General features: G+C 47.3%; 1 pseudogene; it reads right to left on the minus strand.

Annotated features, from left to right (window-relative positions):
- Positions 1-402: 402 nt before the first annotated feature.
- Positions 403-16,425, minus strand: LOC140454388 (beta-1,3-galactosyl-O-glycosyl-glycoprotein beta-1,6-N-acetylglucosaminyltransferase 3-like; annotated as a pseudogene).
- Positions 16,426-17,905: the final 1,480 nt, after the last annotated feature.

Consider the following 17,905-nt stretch of genomic DNA (forward strand, 5'->3'; position numbering starts at 1 on the left):
TTATCTCTCAACCCCCTTACTCCCCCACATTCCTGATGAAGGGCTTATGTCTGAAATATCGGTTCTCCTGCTCCTCGGATGCTGCCTAACCTGCCGTGCTTTTCCAGTACCACACATTTTGACTCTTAGAGTGACTAATGTTACAGTGCTAAGTCTCACAGTGCCCAGTGTTACAGTGGATAGTATTAAGGTATCCAATCTCCACAGTGCCCAACACTATCGTGCCCAGCCTCACACTGTCTCGTGTTACAGTGGCCATGTTACAGCATGCAGTCTCACTGTGCCTGTCCTCCACAGCAGCCAGTGTTATACTATCCAGTCTCACAGTGCCCAGTTTCACAGTGCTCAGTCTCTCAGTGTTTCCAATGTCTCACCCACCACCCCTACCACCATCACCGAGGTTTACTCCATCCCAACCTCTAACCCAGCCCCAGTTTTACCAAGTGTCCTGTTTCGGAGATATTCCTCCATGCACTGTACTGCCGTGTTGTCCATGTTGGGGTCAAACTTATTTGCAAAGAAACATCTCTGACGGACCACCCAATGTAGATCTCCTGCCCCATACACACAAACCAAGTGGCGATACCTTCCCGTGCAGGGAGGGTATAGGGCACCCCTTGCAACGTCACTAGCCTCAAAGGACCACTTTACTGCCCGGCCAAGTGTCCTGGTGGCTGCTTGGGTGTACGGGATGGAGCCTGGTACATTGGGCATTCTGTGCAGGGGAGCCCACACGTGCTCGTCTGGGCTGTAGGTGTCCTCCGACCACTTGAGGAAGACCTGGATCTCGGCACTGTCAAACACATGGCCAACAAACTCTCTGGAGACCATGAAGTAGGCGCTGCCCATGAAGATGGAGGGGCTGATGTTCGGCTGGCCTTTCAGTTGCGCTAAGATGACTTGGTCGAGGGTATCATTGTGGTATTGCTGACGTTTCTGAAAGGCAAGTGCAAGAGAGAGTGAGAGAGACGAGAAAGCAGAAATGATAGCTTTTCAACTTAACCTATGGCTTTTTCCTTCCCCAACTCCTCTGCACTCTCCTCGCCCCCAGCTCCAGCAAGATCCATGCACACTCCTTCTCTCAGTTACTCACCTTACAGTGGAGAACAAGGCCATTCAGCCCCTCAGGCCTTTCTCACTCCTATTGCCTAGTGCCAGTCACCTGCCAATTTCCCCATATCCCTGCCTCCCAAACCATCTCCCAATGCTCATTCGCTGAGCAAACATATAACTCATCCTCAAGCTCTCCCACTGGATCTGGCTTCAAGCTGTGCCCTCTGGTTATAAAGGTTGAGAGCACCAGAAAAATAGATCCTTCAGCCCACCGTGACTGCGCTGGCAAGACAGGCTCCTTGCTACTCCAGTCTCATTTTCCAGCACTGGGAACATTGCCTTTCATGCCTCACCAGTGCAATGGAGACACTTTCCTGTGGTCATCAACTCCTGGAGTGGGACTTGAACACAGAGCTTTTGCCTTAGAGAGAAGGACATGGTGTGCAGGGATATAGTTCTTTGAAAGTTGCATTGCAGATAGACATGGTGGTGAAGTAGGTGTTTGATACCTTTACCTTCATTGGTCAGTGCATTGAGTATAGGAGTTGGGATGTAATGTTGCAGCTGTAACAGAGATGGATAGAGCTCTGAAAGATAGTGGAATCAAGGGTTATGGGGATAAGGCAGGAACAGGATACTGATTGTGGATGATGAGCCATGATCATAATGAATGGTGGTGCTGGCTCGAAGGGCCGAATGGCCTACTCCTGCACCTATTGTCTATAAGTAGGAGTATCTTTGATTATCTCTGATATGCCTTTGCCCTTACCAAGTGTGATCTATTGTCTGTAGAGGACATTGGTGAGGTCACTTTTAAAATACTGCATACAATTCTGGTCGCCCTTCGAAAGAAAGGATGTTGTTAAACTTGAGAGGGTGCAGAAAAGATTTACCAGGATGTTGCCGAGATTGGAGGGCTTGAGCTACAGTAAGAGGTTGAATAGGCTGGGGCTATTTTCCCTGGAGGGTCAGACGCTGAGGGGTATCCTTACAGAAGTTCATAAAATCAGGAGGAGCATGGATAGATGTTGAAATAATCAGCCGGATGATAGTACACTTCACACAGCTTCCTTTATCACATACATGCAAGAAGACTCAACCAGCCGGGTCAAAGCCCACCCTTGCCTGGAGAGTCTGAATCAGGCAGTTGCAATCACACTTTTACACACAAATCAGCGTTCCCCTTTCACGAATTACATTTTGATTTCAAGCCTTAGCAACACAACTGATCAATCAGATCCTGATCTAGGTACGTGACGTTTAGCAGTAGATCATTGACCTTAAACTTCTACAACACCTGTTGAGTGTTGTTTCGGTCTTCCTGCCTTCTCACTTAATGGGAGCCAGTTTCAGTAAGCTAGCTAGCTTGCATACGTGCTTGGCTGCACTTCTCTGTTGCTGCTCAGAATTGTTTAGCTGACCTCCTTTTCTGTTCTTGCCCCATTTTGATTCCTTCCAGGTCGGCTGTATAGCCAAAGGTCTTTTCCCAAGGGTGGGGGAGTCCAAAACTAGAAGCATAGGTTTAAGTTGAGAGGGGAAAGACCTGAGGGGTTACTTTTTCACGCAGTGGGTGATGTGTGCCTGGAATGAGCTACCAAGAGGTGGTGGAGGCGGCTGGTACAATGACAATATTTAAAAGGCATCTAGATGTGGACATGAATAGGAATAGGTTAGAGAGATATGTGCCAAAGGCTGGCAAATGGGACTAGGTCAGATTAGGATGACTGGTGAGCGCAGACAGGTTGAACTGAAGGGTCTGTTCCATACTGTATGATGCTGTGACTCCATGGTCTCTGGTTATTGAGGTTTAGAGCACCAAAATAATAAGTTGCCCTTCAGCCCATCGTGTCTGCACTGGTCAAAAAGACCAGCTTCGAACTATTCTCATCCCATTTTGTAGCACTTGGCCCATACCCTTGAGTGTCTCACAAAAGCAATGAAGACACCTTCCTATGGCCATCAGCTCCTGGATTAGGACTTGAATCCAAAGCTCTTCTCTCAGAGTGAAGGACACCACACATTAGATTTTCTACAGTATGGAAACAGGCCATTTGGCCCAACAAGTCCACACCAATCCTCTGAAGAGCAACCCATCCACACCCATTATCCTACCCAATATTTACCCTTGACTAATGTACCCGAACACTATGGGCAATTTAGCATGACAAATCTACCTGGCCTGCACATCTTTGTGGATTGTGGCAGGAAACCAGAGCACCCGGAGGAAACCCATGCAGACATGGAGAGAATGTGCAAACTCCACACAGACAGTCGCCCAAGGCTGGAATCGAACGCAGGTCTTTGGCGCTGTGAGGCAACAGTGCTAACCACTGAGCCACCGTGCCACCCCTTCCGCAAGATACAAGACACTTTATTTACATTGTGTCAAAAGATATCTTTTATCCTCGGTCCTTGTGGCATCATGCATGGGAGATATGGATCCTTGGTTACCAAGGGGAGGATAGATGGTATGCAGGAATGTGGATGGTGGAACAGGATCAAAAGGGCCAATGGCCTACTCTTGTTCCTTGTATATATGGGAGCAGATTTTCTTTTTCCAACTTACATCGGAACTTGCCATCATCTCATACAAATGTAGTTTAGGCTTCATTTGCATTTCAATTCCTCAGATCTCCCCACCATGCCTCTAACCCAAAATCTTACATCTGCATTCCATTGCACTTGTACAATCGGTGAACAGTGAAGTATATTTCCTTGTCTTCATTACCGAGTGCTCACCCTGTACCCACTGAATAAACCTCACCCCAATCTCCTTTGTTCCAATGGGAGCATCGTTGACCTTTCCAACTGTGCCATCCAACTTAAATCCTGGCACCATTCTGCGAAATCTCCTCCCTGTCCTGAGGGCCCTCACATCGTTTTATAGTCACCGGAAATGACCACAACAATCCAACTGGGGCTAAACCAATTCGACATGCAGCATAACTCAACCATTTATTGGCATCAATGCCTCTATTTATGAAGCCTTCTGCTTTTCTACCCTCTTATGGCCTCCCCCATCTTCTAATGTCGATGAATGTTTATTGCCAGATCCCTCTAATCCTGCGCACTCTTTACGATTGTGCCATTACATTTCTATTACCTCTCCACATCCTTCTCCCAAAACATATCACCTTACACTCTTCTGTATTCACCTCTGACTGGATGCTGTCTGTTCACTGTGATGACTCTGGACAATTCACATCATCCTCACCATTTGCCAAGCCTCCAGGTTTATCATTGCCCCGAATATGGGCATTCTGCCACATACTCCAAGATTGATATCACTGACATATTGAATAAAAGCAGTCGTCTATTTAGGGCTGAGAAACGGAAACATTTAACTTACATGATAGTGAAGTTATGGAATTCTGTACCACAGAAAGCTGTGGAGTTTGAGTCATTGAATATATCCAAGAATGCGATTAACAAATATTTAGGTTTCAAAAGCATCAAAGGCATAGGGGTAAAGCGGTAGTATGGCATTGAGATAGAGGATTAGCCACAATCATATAGTATGGTGGGCCTCATGGAGGGCCAAATCATCTTCTCCTGCTCCAGGTCTTGATGTTTATATGTCCCAGCTGTGTGGATCATTCCCATCTACCAACCTACCAACCTCTCGTCCAAAACAAGATCCATGAATCAGGGCTTGTGTTGTCAATTTTGTTGTTCAGCTGTTTTTATCTAGTGCCTAGTGAAACACTTCATTGAATCCAGTTCAGACAATATTCTCTGCATTCAAATTCTCAGCTACTTCATCAATGCATGATGCGAGGTTGGAGACTTACCTTTTGAAAACCTGCACTGGCTTTGCTTCATTAATTTGATCTAAGGCAGGTTGGTGCGAATTGCAGCCATAACTACCAGCATGAATGTCAAGTGCATGATATAAAGTAAACTAGGATCCATGCGGTGTGAGCCTCGGAGACCCAGGTTCAAGTCGCTTCTGTTCCAGAGTTGTGCGATAATATCTTTGAACAGGTTCATCAGTAAATGTAAGACCATTAACAAGTCGGGACAGGAGTCGGCCATTTGGTCCCTCAAGCCAGCTTCATTCGGATCGTGGCTGATTCAACATTCCTCAAGTCCATGTTCTTGCCCTATCCCCGTAACGCTTAATTCCTCAACTGAGCAAGAATCTGAGCCTTAAATATATACAAGGACAGCTCTCTGTGGCAAGGAATTCCAAAGATTCACAACCTTCTGAGAGAGGAAATTCCACCTCATCTCAGTCTCAAACTGGTGCCCCTTTATTCTGAGACAATACCCTCCCCCCCCCAGTCCTGGACTCTCCCATGAGGAGAAACATCCTTTCAGCATTTACCCAGTCAAGCCCCTTAATCCTGTCCATTTCAATGGGGTCACCTCTCATTCTTCTAAACTCCAGTGAATAGAATCCTGTTTAGCCTTTTGTTTTTAAGACTTTCCCTCCATAATGGGGCCATCCCACTGAACATTCTCTTAACTTCCTCCAATGAAACAACATGTTTTCTGAAATAAGGTGACCAGAAGTGCTCACAGTCTTCCAGATGTGCTCTCACAAGCACCTTGCACATTTGCAGTAAGACTTCCTGACTTTTATACTCCAACCCCCTTTCAAATAAGGGCAAACATTCCACTTCAGTTCTAAAGAAAGGTCACCAAACTCGAAACACTGACTCTGTTTTCTCTCTATGAATGCTACCCGACCTGCTGAGTCTCTCCAGAAATTTCTGTTTTCGTCCAACATTCCATTAGTCTTCCCAATTACCTGCTGCCCTCGTGTGCAAGCTTTCCATGTTTCATTCACTACTTCCCCCAAGTCCCTTTGTGTTGCAGCTTTCTGAAGCTTTCTCCATTTAAATAATATTCTATTCTTTTGATTTCCCTTCCAAATGAACAATTTCACATTTTCCCACATTGCACTCCATTTGCCAACATTTTTGCCAACTTAACCGATCGATATCTGACTGTAAAGCACATAAGACAACATTTTTTACTGTAACTCGATTATACATGACAGTAATATATCAGCAAGGTTTGAGAAGGTTTGTAGTTCAGGTTGAGGTTCTAGATGTAGGTTTGCTCGCTGAGTTGGAAGGTTCGCTGAAGATGTTGCCTAGTATGGTGACAAAAAATCTGAAAATGAACCTTCCAGCTCAACGAGCAAACCTACATCCAGAGTAATATTTCAAGTCAACCTCAGAGTACAATGGGATCTTGATCAGATGGGATAATAGGCCGAGGAGTGCCAGATGGAGTTTAATGTCGATAAATGTGAGGTGCTCCATTTTGGAAAGGCAAATCAGGGCAGGAATAATACACTTCATGGAAAAGTCTGGGGAGTGATGATGAAACAAGGGATCGTGGAATGCAGATTCATAGTTTCTTGAAAAAGGAGTCGCAGATAGACAGGGTAGTGAAGAAGTCGTTTGCTACACTTGTCATTATTGGTCAGTGCGTTGTGTGTAGGATTTGGGAGGTCATGCTGTGGCTGAACAGGACATTGGTTTGGCAATTTCTGGAATACAGCATGCAATTCTGGTCTCCCTGCTATAGGAAGGATGTTGTGAAACTTGAAAAGGTTCAGAAAAGATTTACAAGATGTTGCCAGAGCTGAATGAGGAAATGCAGGAGATTGGTACTAGATGTGGAATAATTACAGACACGATGGGCTGAATGGCATCCTTCCGCAAGAATTCTTTAATTCTGTGACTGGCGCAGAGGGAGATTAACTTCAAGGTTCATGTTATCAGGAGGGAAACCAAAGCCCTTAGCTGAGTGGTCAGAAAACTCCCTACTCTTTATTTGAACTAGAGCATAACCTGTCTCCACCAATATCAAAGCATAAGTCAGCCATTCGTCCCTTCAAGTCTGCTCCACCATTCAAGAAGATCACTGCTCTTCTGGTTGCAATTTCAATTCCACATTTCTATCGTTTGCCCCGGGTCCTTATCTTTTTTTTAAAAAAAGGTCACCTTGCTCACCCTTTCATAACTTCATCAACTCAGCCTTCACAACTTCGTACAGAAGAGATTTACACAGTGCAACAGCCCTCTCAGGGGAAAATAATTCTGCAAGGCATTGGTGAGGCCACTTTTGGAGTATTGGATAAACTTGTGATCACCCTGCTGTTAGAAGGGTGTTGTTAAACTGCAAAGGATGTAGAATAGATTTACAAAGATGTTGCCAGGACTGAAGTTATAAGGAGAGGCTAGATAGGCTAGGACTTTTCTCACTGGAGTATTGGAGGGTGAAGGGTGACTATATAGAAGTTTATAAAATTGTGGGGGAAATCAATAAAAGTGAATCGCCCCAGGATGGGGGAGTCCAAACCCAGAGGGCATAGGTTTAAGGTGAGACCTGAGGGTGGTGCAAATACGGAGCAAGTTGCCAAAAAGAATTGTTGTAGTGGGTACAATCACAAGATTTAACAGACGACATAAATAGGACAAGTTTAGAGGGATATGGACCAAAGACAGGATAAGGGGACTAGTTCCAATTAGGATACCTGGTTAACATGGATGAGTTGGACGAAAGGGTCTGTTTCGGTGCTGTAGGACTCTGACGATATCTTATTCTACAGAACATCTTGTCAAACCTACAAGAGAAAGCAATGTCCCATCAACCACCTTACCATGTCCCCTCAGAGAAATTTATACATTTCAAAAAGATCTCTCAGATTTCCAAACTTAAATGTGTGAAAGCCAATTTGTTCAACCTTCCTTCATAAGATAAACCCTTAATTCCCAGGAAAAAGGCAGGTGAAACTTGCTGTCAATGTAATTATTTTATGTTTTAAATGAGAGAACAATGTACAGACTAATTCTGATGTGGTCTCATCAAGGCCTTATGTGGCACTCTCTCCACCCCTCAGGTCTGGAAATGGACTCTACATTTTGAACAAAAATGTCTGTGTTAATAGACTCTGGACTAGAAAGGACTCTGTTTGTTGGTAATTAACTGTCATATGGTTTGTTGGGCTTATCACCTGCACTGTCTTGCATGTCCCTGGGTCTGGCAGGTCTTACTGTGAGCTGGGAGGCTCGTGGGTCGTCCTGAAAGCTGTCACCCTGAGAGCCGGAGGGTGGGTAGGCCATCCTGTGAACCTGAAGGTTGGTAGGCTGTCCCGAAAGCCAGAGGGTGGGTAGGCCACCCTGATGACAGTCTCCCCAAGAGCTAGATGGTGGGTAGACCGTTCTGAGCACTATTGTCCCGAAAAGGGGTAATCGGGACGGGCTGTCCTAGAGGTGGCCGAAAGCTGTATCAGAGCAGCCAAGAGCCAGAAAGCGTGTAGGGGCGGGCTGAGATCCAGAAGGCTTGTGGGCTGCCCTGCACGCTGTCGTCCCAGGGAAGGGGACGGGCTGTCTTAGAGGTGGTCGAAAGGTGTGCCAGGATAGCCATTGGCCAGATGGCGCATCGGGGTGGGTGAGAGCCCAATGGTACGTAGGGGCAGACCGAGAGCTAGAAGGTGGGTAGCCGTCCTTAGCGCTATCACCCCAGGTGGGTACTGGGGCGGACAATCCTAGAGGTGGTCGAAAGGTGTGTCAGGGCGGACCGAGAGCCGGAAGGCATGTAGGGGCGGGCTGCCTGAGAGTGGTCGGAAGGTGGGAGGGACGGGGGCTTGCTGGGTCTGTATTATCTGCACTTTTTAATGTAACAGGATTGTCTTATGAATAAATGTCATTGTTGCTGTCTTTTCATATTTGAAACTGGGTTTTGTGGTTTGTCCTCAATTCCCTGTAAACTGGTTGAACGGTAAGGTTTGGGGCCTAGCTTTGCTGCTCCTCTCCCTTGTAAAATTGCTGTTGTATACAGCTGTAACTGTTAATTGTTGTGCAGTAACCTCTCTTTTGTACTTGTTTAATAAAATAAACAGGGGAATGCTCCTCTCCCTTATAAAATTGCTATCTCTTGTATACAGTTGTAAATGTTAACTGTTTTTGTAAATTGTTTTGTAACTGTTTAACAAAATTTATAAACAGGAGATTCAGAGGTCTTCTTGATTGAGGGGACTGACTCTGTACTGGCTGGTTCACAGTCAGTGTGTTACTGTTGGTTTCTGCTTGTTTTTTGTGTGGGGGAAACCTGATTCCTGAACTGGCTGAATTATTTAGCCAGTTTGTTAAATGGCATTCCTTTAGGGAGGACTGATTGTTAAACTCCTGATGCACATACCGTGTTTCAGGTGTAACTCTGTTCTCATTAGGGGACTGTTGTTTCACTGACTGGTTATAGTCTGTGTGTTACTCTTTTCTTCACTTTTGAGAAAAGGACAATGTTAATTTTGTGGTAGGGCTTAGCCCTTGGACTCTAGTTTTGTTTTTTGTATGTGTCCTCACTGTTTGGACTGAGTCCTTGTGGAAGACATACATTTTACCAGAGGACCTGTTCCTATGGGGAGGCCCAGCCCTGAGACTGGGCCTCTGAAGATTGAACACCTGTGTGTGTGTAATTTTACAAGGGAGAGGAGCATTCCCCTGTTTATTTTATTAAACAAGTACAAAAAAGAGGTTACTGCACAACAGTTAACATTTACAGCTGTGTACATCAGCAATTTTACAAGGGAGAGGAGCAGCAAAGCTAGGCCCCAAACCTTACCGTTCAACCAGTTTACAGGGAATTGAGGACAAACCACAAATCCCAGTTTCAAATATGAAAAGACAGCAACAATGACATTTATGCATAAGACAATCCTGTTACGTTAAAAAGTGCAGACAATGCAGACCCAACAAGACACTTGCTGTATCCTGGAATTTGGGAGAAGACCTTCCCTTCAGGAGTTGACCAAAACCCCTGTGAGTTAACCACCTTTACAATGTACTGTGTTCCTGTGAGTGGGCCTGGCTCTCCAAGGATGTGCCAGGACTCCATGGAGACTGAACACCTATGTGCTGTGGGGTGTGCATTTGTTGCCTTTGGGAGTGGCCTCTGCCCTTGGTTGTAGACCTTGTTTTTTAGCAGTGGACTCTATTTCTGACAACACATGTTGTAAACTGGAGTGGACTCTGTTCCTGAGAACTCTATTTTTTTGAAGACTCTATATTTAGTCTCTGTGTACCAGAAAGGACTCTGTTTTTTCACAATTAACTCTATTGTGTTTCTTGTTGGGCTTATCACCTGCACTGTCTTGTGTGCCCCTGGGTCTGGCAGGCCTTACTGTGAGCTGGGACATTCATGGGTCGTCCTGAAAGCTGTCACCCCGAGAACCAGAGGGTGGGTAGGCCACCCTGATGCCAGTTGCCCCTAGAGCCAGTAGATGGGTAGGCCATTCTGAGCGCAGTCGTCCTGAGAAGGGGTCATCTGGATGGGCTGTCCTACAGGTGGTCGGAAGATGTCTCAGAGCAGCCAAGAGCCAGAAGGCGCATAGGGGCAGGCTGAGATCCGGAAGGCTTGTGGGCTACCCTGCACGCTGTCCTTCCCTGGGAAGGGGATGGGCTGTCCTAGAGGTGCCGGAAGGTGTGTCGGCGTAGTCCACTGGCCGGACGGTGCATTGGGGTGATGAGAACCCAGTGGTAAGTAGGGGCAGACAGAGAGCCAGAAGCAGTCCTCAGCGCTGCTGCCCCAGGCGGGTAACGGGGCAGGCTGTCCTAGAGGTGGTCGAAAGGTATGTCATGGCAGACCGAGAGCCGGAAGGTACGTAGGGGCGGGCTGCCTTAGAGCGGCCGGAAGGTGGGAGGGATTGGGGTGGGGGGGTGGGAAGACTTGCTGGTTTTTTGGGGGTCTGTATTGTATGGACTGTTTCTTACACAGTTGGAATGTCTTATATGTATGAATGTCATTGTTACTGTTGGTAATGATTGAAACTGGGGTTTGAGGTTTGTCTTCATTTCCCTGAAAACCGGTTGAATGTCAGGGTTTGGGGCTTGGCTTTGTCATTCCCCTCCCTTGTAAAATTGCTGTTTCTCTGTATACAGCTGTAAATGTAATTGTTTGTATAAACTGTGAATTGTTTAATAAAATATAAATAAACAGGACTGTCTGTTTCCTTTCTTCCTGGTGATGGAATATAAATTATGAGGAGCAATTATAAATGTTGTCTGCGAAAATCACAAAGCTGAATCATGAAAGAGGAAGGGGAGTGTAGGTTAAGCTGGATATACTTGTACAAACAGTTATAAGCATCTGTTTCCCACTTCTGCAAAAACAAAAACCACAATCAAGAGGTCATAAGGCTCAGCGTGGATGAAGAATGAGAGGAAATGTTGCTTTAGCAAGCAAGGAAGCAGATGGCAGTGAAGGAGGATATACGTTAACAATAGACCACGGAGGGATGTGGTGAAATGGCCAAGCAAAACCTGTACTGTTACGCACAAGGCCAGATAAGGCAAGAGATAAACAAGAGGAATGGGCACTGGGTTTAGAGTAGTGGGAGGAGGGAAAGGGAAATGAATTGTTTCAAGGTTTTGGACTGTGTGCCTATCTTGTAGACACCACTCTTGCAAGAGTATATCAGATGATATTGCTGCTGCAAGATCTTGTCTTGGACTGAAATTATTGAAGTGAGTGAGTTCTATTTCCCACATAAATTAAGGTTTACACACTTGTTGTTTTTCACTGCATCTGACACCAACATATATGACATGGGTACAAGGGAAAAATAAGTATGACTGCTGTCGGGTGGTAGTGGAAGAAAAATAAACAGGCATGTCAAGGGATCTGCTCACTGAGAGCTGGCTCGAGGGGAGCTGGATCAGCATATGAAGGACTCTTCAATCCTCTTGAGGAGACTGACTTCGAAACAGCCTCAGTGTGTCTTATGTGCTGCTGTTGGTGTCTTCCTACTGAGGAGGAGTTTATTTTTAATTTTTTTTCATGGTTTGTTGTGATTGTTTTCTTGGGTTTCTTTCTGCTTATTTCTGTTAATTTGAAGCTGTGCTCAGCTGTACAGGCAGCTACTACCACCACTGCTGCTATAGTCTGGGCCTGCTCCTGCTACTGAAGCCTGGACCTCGCCTGCACCCCTGCTGCTGCTGCCTGGGCCTACCTACACCTGGGGACGACTTCGACTGCTACTCCTGAGGCTGCTTCTGAAAAAAAATAAACAGGATGATCAGATGTTCTGTTCACTCTGAGCTGGCTCTGAGGAAGCTGGATCCGTGTCAAGGACTCCATGTGTAAACAAAATGGTGAGTTGGTGACTGGATAATGGCCTCTGTGAAGTTATTCCTGATGTAGGGGTTTCCTGCTCCTCTGATGCTGCCTGACCTGCTGTGCTTTTTCAACACTGCTCTAATCTTGACTGTAATCTCCAGCATCTGCAGTACCCACTTACAGTCATGGAGATGTACAGCATGGAAACAGATCCTTCGGTCCGACCAGATATCCTGACCCAATCCAGTTCCACCTGCCAGCACACGGCCTATATCCCTCCAAACCCTTCCTCTTCATATACCTATCCAAATGCCTCTTAAATGTTGCAATTGTACCAGCCTCCACCACATCCTCTGTCAGCTCATTCCATACACGTACCACACTCTCCATGAAAATGTTGCCCCTCAGGTCTCTTTTATATCTTTTCCCTCTCACCCTAAACCTATGCCCTCTAGTTCTGGACTCCCCGACCCCAGGGAAAAGACTTTGTCTATTTATCCTATCCTTGCCCCTCATAATTTTGTGAACCACTATAAGCTCACTCCTCAGCCTCCAACACTCCAGGGAAAACCACCTCAGCCTGTTCCACCTCTCCCTATAGCTCAAATCCTCCAACCCTGGCAACATCCTTGTAAATCATTTTGGAATCCTTTCAAGTTTCAAACATCTTTCCAATAGGAAAGAGACCAGAATTGCACGCAATATTACAGCAGTGGGCTGACCAATGTCCTGTACAGCCGCAACATGACCTCCCAACCCCTGTACTTCATAGTCTGATCAATAAAGGAGCGTATACCAAACATTGCTTTCACTATCCTATCTACCTGCGACTCCACTTTCAAGGAGCTATGAACCTGCACTCCAAGGTCTCTGTTCAGCAACACTCCCAAGGACCTTACCATTAAGTGTATAAGTCCTGCGAAGATTTGCTTTCCCAAAATGCAGCACCTCGCGTTTATCTGAATTAAACTCCATCTGCCACTTCTCAGCCCATTAGCCCATCTGGTCCAGATCCTGTTGTAATCTGAGGTAACCCTCTTCGCTGTCCACTACACCTTCAATTTTGGTGTCATCTGCAAACGTACTAACTGTACCTCTTATGCTCGCATCCAAATCATTTATATAAATGACAAAAAGTAGAGGGCCCAGCACCGATCCTTATGGCACTCCACTGGTCGCAGGCCTCCAGTCTGAAAAACAATCCTAGATCACCACCCTCTGTCTTCTACCTTTTGAGCCAGTTCTGTATCCAAATGGCTAGTTCTCCCTGTATTCCATGAGATCTAACCTTGCTGATCAGTGTCCCATGGGGAACCTTGTTGAACGCCTTACTGAAGTCCATATAGATCACATTTACCGCTCTGCCCTCATCAATCCTCATTGTTACTTCTTCAAAAAACTCAATCAAGTTTGTGAGACTATTTCACTATCAACCTAAGAACAATCCTTTACATGCTCTGAACCAAACTTACATTCTTTTTTGTTCACTCTTAACTCTTAAGGGGTAGCCATAATCACCCACATATGCCTGCCTCTTCATCCATCAGCACCATTCCCCACCTTTTCCTCCACTACATTGATGACTGGATTGGCACTACCTCGTATTTGCATGAGGTGGTTGAAAAGTTCATTAATTCTAATTCTACCAACACCTTCCAACCTGACATCAAATTCACCCGGACAATCTCGGACACCTCCTTCCCCTTCCTGGACCTCTCCATCTCTGGCAACCGACTAACCGTGGACATCTACTACAAACCCACCAACTCCCACAGCTACCTGGAATACACCTCCTCCCACCCTACCCCTGTAAAAACATTATCCCTTATTCTCTGCCTCTGCTGCATCTGTTCCCAGGAGGACCAATTCCACCACAGAACATCCCAGATGGTGTCCTACCTCAAAAACTACAACTTCCTCTCCCACATGGTTGACAATGCCCTCCAGTTCATCTGCTCAATATCCTGTACCTTCACCCTTGAACCACACCCCTCCCAATGCAACAGGGACCGAACCCCTTGGTCCTCACCTTCTACCCCACCAACATCCAGATACATTGCATTATCCTCCACCACTTCTGCCACTTACAAACAGACTGCACCATTAGGGACATATTTCCCTCTGCACTCCATCTGCATTTCAGAGACTATTCCCTCTGCAACTCCCTTGTCAGATCCACACCCCTCAACAACCCACCTTCCCTGACCTCTGAAAAGTGCAAAACCTGCACCCACACCTCCCCCCTCACCGCCGTCCAAGGCTCCAAAGGATCCTCCCACATCTGACAAATATACTTGTACCTCCACCAATGTCATCTACTGCATCCATTGCACCCAATGTGGTGTCCTCTACATCAGGGAGACAGAACTCTTACTTGCGGATTGTTTCAGAGAACATCTCTGGGAAACCCACACCAACCAACCCCACCACCCCGTGCCTGAATACTTTAACTCCCCCTCCCACCAAGGGAATGCAGGTCCTGACGCCTGGATATTCCACCTTTGAACCCTGATCCGTCTGGTTGCAATGTTGATTTCCCTAGTTTCATTATTTCCCCACCCCACCTTATCGCAGTCCCAAGCCTCCAACTCAGAACCACCCTCCTGACTGGTCTATCTTCCTTCCCACCTGTCCACTTGACTTTCCACCTCCCCACCTCCCCCCCCCCCCCCCCCCCCCGATACCTTCTTCTATCACATTCCCAGCTACCTACCACCCCCAGCCCCACACCCATCCCACTTATCTCTCGGCCCCCTGGTCCACAAACCTCATTCCTGATGAAGGGCTTATGTCCAAAACATTGATTCTTCAGATGTTGCCTGACCCGCTGTGCTTTTCCAGTGCCACACGCTTGACTCTGATCTCCAGTATCTGTAGTCCTCATTTTCTCCTACACTCTTAACCTATCTACATTCCTGTATACTCTCGTAATCAGTCCATATCCCTCCTTATCCCAGGCTCAGCCCATCTTTCTAACCCAACTCTTTCACCTGACCACCTTCCCTTCCACCCATCTGCTCCACTCCACCCACTGTCCAATCACAGCCACCTTCTCCCTACATCCACCAATCGCCATCCCACCTACCTTTCCCAGTCCCACGCCCCCATTCTGCAGCCCCTTCCTCTCCCCGGGTTCTGATGCATGTTTCCGACCTGAAACGTCAATTGCCCTTCTATTCTGTTTGCAGCTCAACTCTCCAATTCCTCCTATATTCCTTTGTACATTCTGAACCTCCCTCCATGCAATTGAACTGTTTTAACAACCCTGTCTCTCTTTTGTTACAGAGGGAGAGAGAAGAGTTACTGAGGGAGAGAGATAAGTTAGTGGAGGAAAGGGATTACAAAAGGGAGAGGGGTTATAGAAGGAGAGGAGTTACAAAGGGGTTACCCTTCCGTTTCCCCTTTGTAACAGGCAGGAGTGAAGAACTGGGTGGGGGGGTGGGGGTGGAGAGACAGAGAGAGAGATGTTGGAGGGAGGATGGAAAACACTTGGATGGAGAGAGGCCCAGCAGCCAGGAAGGCGGTTACCTTTTTGAACCCTGGTGCAGGATCCGACTCAATCACGTTGAAGCCGTTCAGAGCTCTGAGGCTGCGGACTATCTCCCGGTTGGTCTTCAGGGGGAAGTCTTGGCCACACACGTTGATGAAGTACCTACAGGGGACAGGGCTCTCCAGCAGCTCCTTCATGCAGTTGAGATCTGCCTGAACTCTGCTCCAGCCAGATTAGGTGACCCACTCCAGCTTGGCTGCGACAAAGACATTGTGGAAACACGAAGCGATGGCCCGAACGGCTGCATGAAATTGACTCGGGGATTTGCGGTCCACGTGGATACAGTAGACATTCTGTGGGGCGTAAATGCTCCGTAGAAGCCTCTCGAACATCTCAATGCTCTGGTGGATGACCATGGAGTAAGCCAAGGGGAAGTGTTCCTCCTCAGGGCTCAGGGAGACAGTGATATACTTGCGGGTCCTCACAAACGATCTGCAATTTCGGGTCATGTTCAGATAATCTCCCTCAGTGACGGCCTGGTGCTTGAGGGAGATAGTAATGGAGTTGAGGAGGGCCCTTTCCACCTCCTGCCTGTCCCCCTGGATGATCTGCCAGCAGGTGGAGTTCTCCTCGACCAGCAGGAGGTGTTCCTGCATTGGACTGGCGCCTGGTTTCACCAGCCTGAGGGTCAGCCGGCCCCCTCCTCTCTGGACCAGCAGCCATTGGCACAACAAGACCACACTGAGCACACACAGCGCTGATCTGAGGCACGACCAGTGGGCACAACGCTGGCTCAGCTTGGGCATGGCACTTTCCAGAGGGCAGTGTACCCAGCCTACCGGCGATAGGCAAATGCAGAATGGATGCTCTCTGTCCTGGACAGCACTGCCTCCACCAGGCCGTGGGGAAGGAGTGACTGCAATTTGCTGGAGAGGTCGCCCCAGCCAGTCCCCTCTCCTTGTTAGACTCTTGTCTTTCCTTTTCCCCAAGATTCAACGAATGACTCCAACTTTCACTCCCTCTCCCCCTGGAACTGCTCTCCCTCTGGAATTCCTCTTCCACTTTAACACATCTCCCTCTCTCCGTTCACCCTTTGTAATCCCTTTCCCTCTATAATCCCTCTCCCTTTGTAATTCCTCTCCTCCACTAACTCATCCCTCTCCCTCAGTAACTCCTCTCTCGTTCCTCCTCTCTTTCTGTCCCTCTGTAACTCGTCCCTCTCTCTCTCTCTGTCTCACTAACTCCTCTCCCTCTCTCTGTCTCTCTCAGTAACTCCTCTCCTCCCTCTCTCGGTAACTCCTCTCCCTCTCCTTGTCGCTCTCAGTAACTCCTCCCGCCCTCCTCTGGATGAAACCCAGCCAAAGTTCCGTTGTTTCTCTGTCGGAGCCCAGGCTCCTCTCGCTCCTGTCTGCCTGCCTGGCAACAGGCGTTTCCTTCCCCGGTCTCTGCTTCTCTTCAGCCGTTCCTGGACCGGTGTCACCCGGGTGAAGTAAACGAGAGGATCGCGATGGTGTACAGTCTGGATCGGAGAACCTACTACCAGAGCGACACAGAGCCAGCCAAGTCCAATAACCCACGCCCCAGCCTGGGCTGAGATGCTCTTTCAGGAAGGAACCTTCCATCGAGCCCACAACAATGTGGGAGGGGTAACCCTTGGATGAAGAGAGGACCAGGAGACGGGAAGGACCTGTTTGTAGTGTGACTCTTAACTGCCCTCTGGGCTATTAAGGATGGCCAATAAACACTGGCCTGGCCAACGGTGCCCCCATCCCATGAATTTATTTGAAAAAAAGTAACAATAATAAATCAAATTAAATCAAACTTCACCACCCGTCATCTCTCTCTCTCTGTCTGATGCGAAATTGGAATTATGGTGATTTGACCGTTCATAATAAAGCTGTGAATCTGAGCACAGCAAGTTGATATGGATCCAAAAAACATTCCACTGGCCAAGAGTGACTCAGAGGTTAGCATTGCTGGAGCACAGGAACCAGAGTTTGATTCCAGCCTTGGGTGGATTGTGGAGTTTTGCATGTTGTCTGCTTGGGTACCCTTCGGGTGCTCTGATTTCAAAGATGTCCAAGTTAGATGGATTGGCCATGCTGAATTGCCCATAATGTCCAGGGATGTGCAGGCTGAGTGGGTTACCATAGCCACACACACACACACACACACACACTCCTGCAGGTTTAGGCAATGCTCAATCTAATGCAACATCCTGGTGGATCTCCTTTGCCCCCCCTCCAGTACAATCACATCCTTCCTATAATGTGGTGACCAGAACTG

This window comes from Chiloscyllium punctatum, chromosome 29 (genome assembly GCF_047496795.1).
Source record: "Chiloscyllium punctatum isolate Juve2018m chromosome 29, sChiPun1.3, whole genome shotgun sequence".
NCBI lineage: Eukaryota > Metazoa > Chordata > Chondrichthyes > Orectolobiformes > Hemiscylliidae > Chiloscyllium > Chiloscyllium punctatum.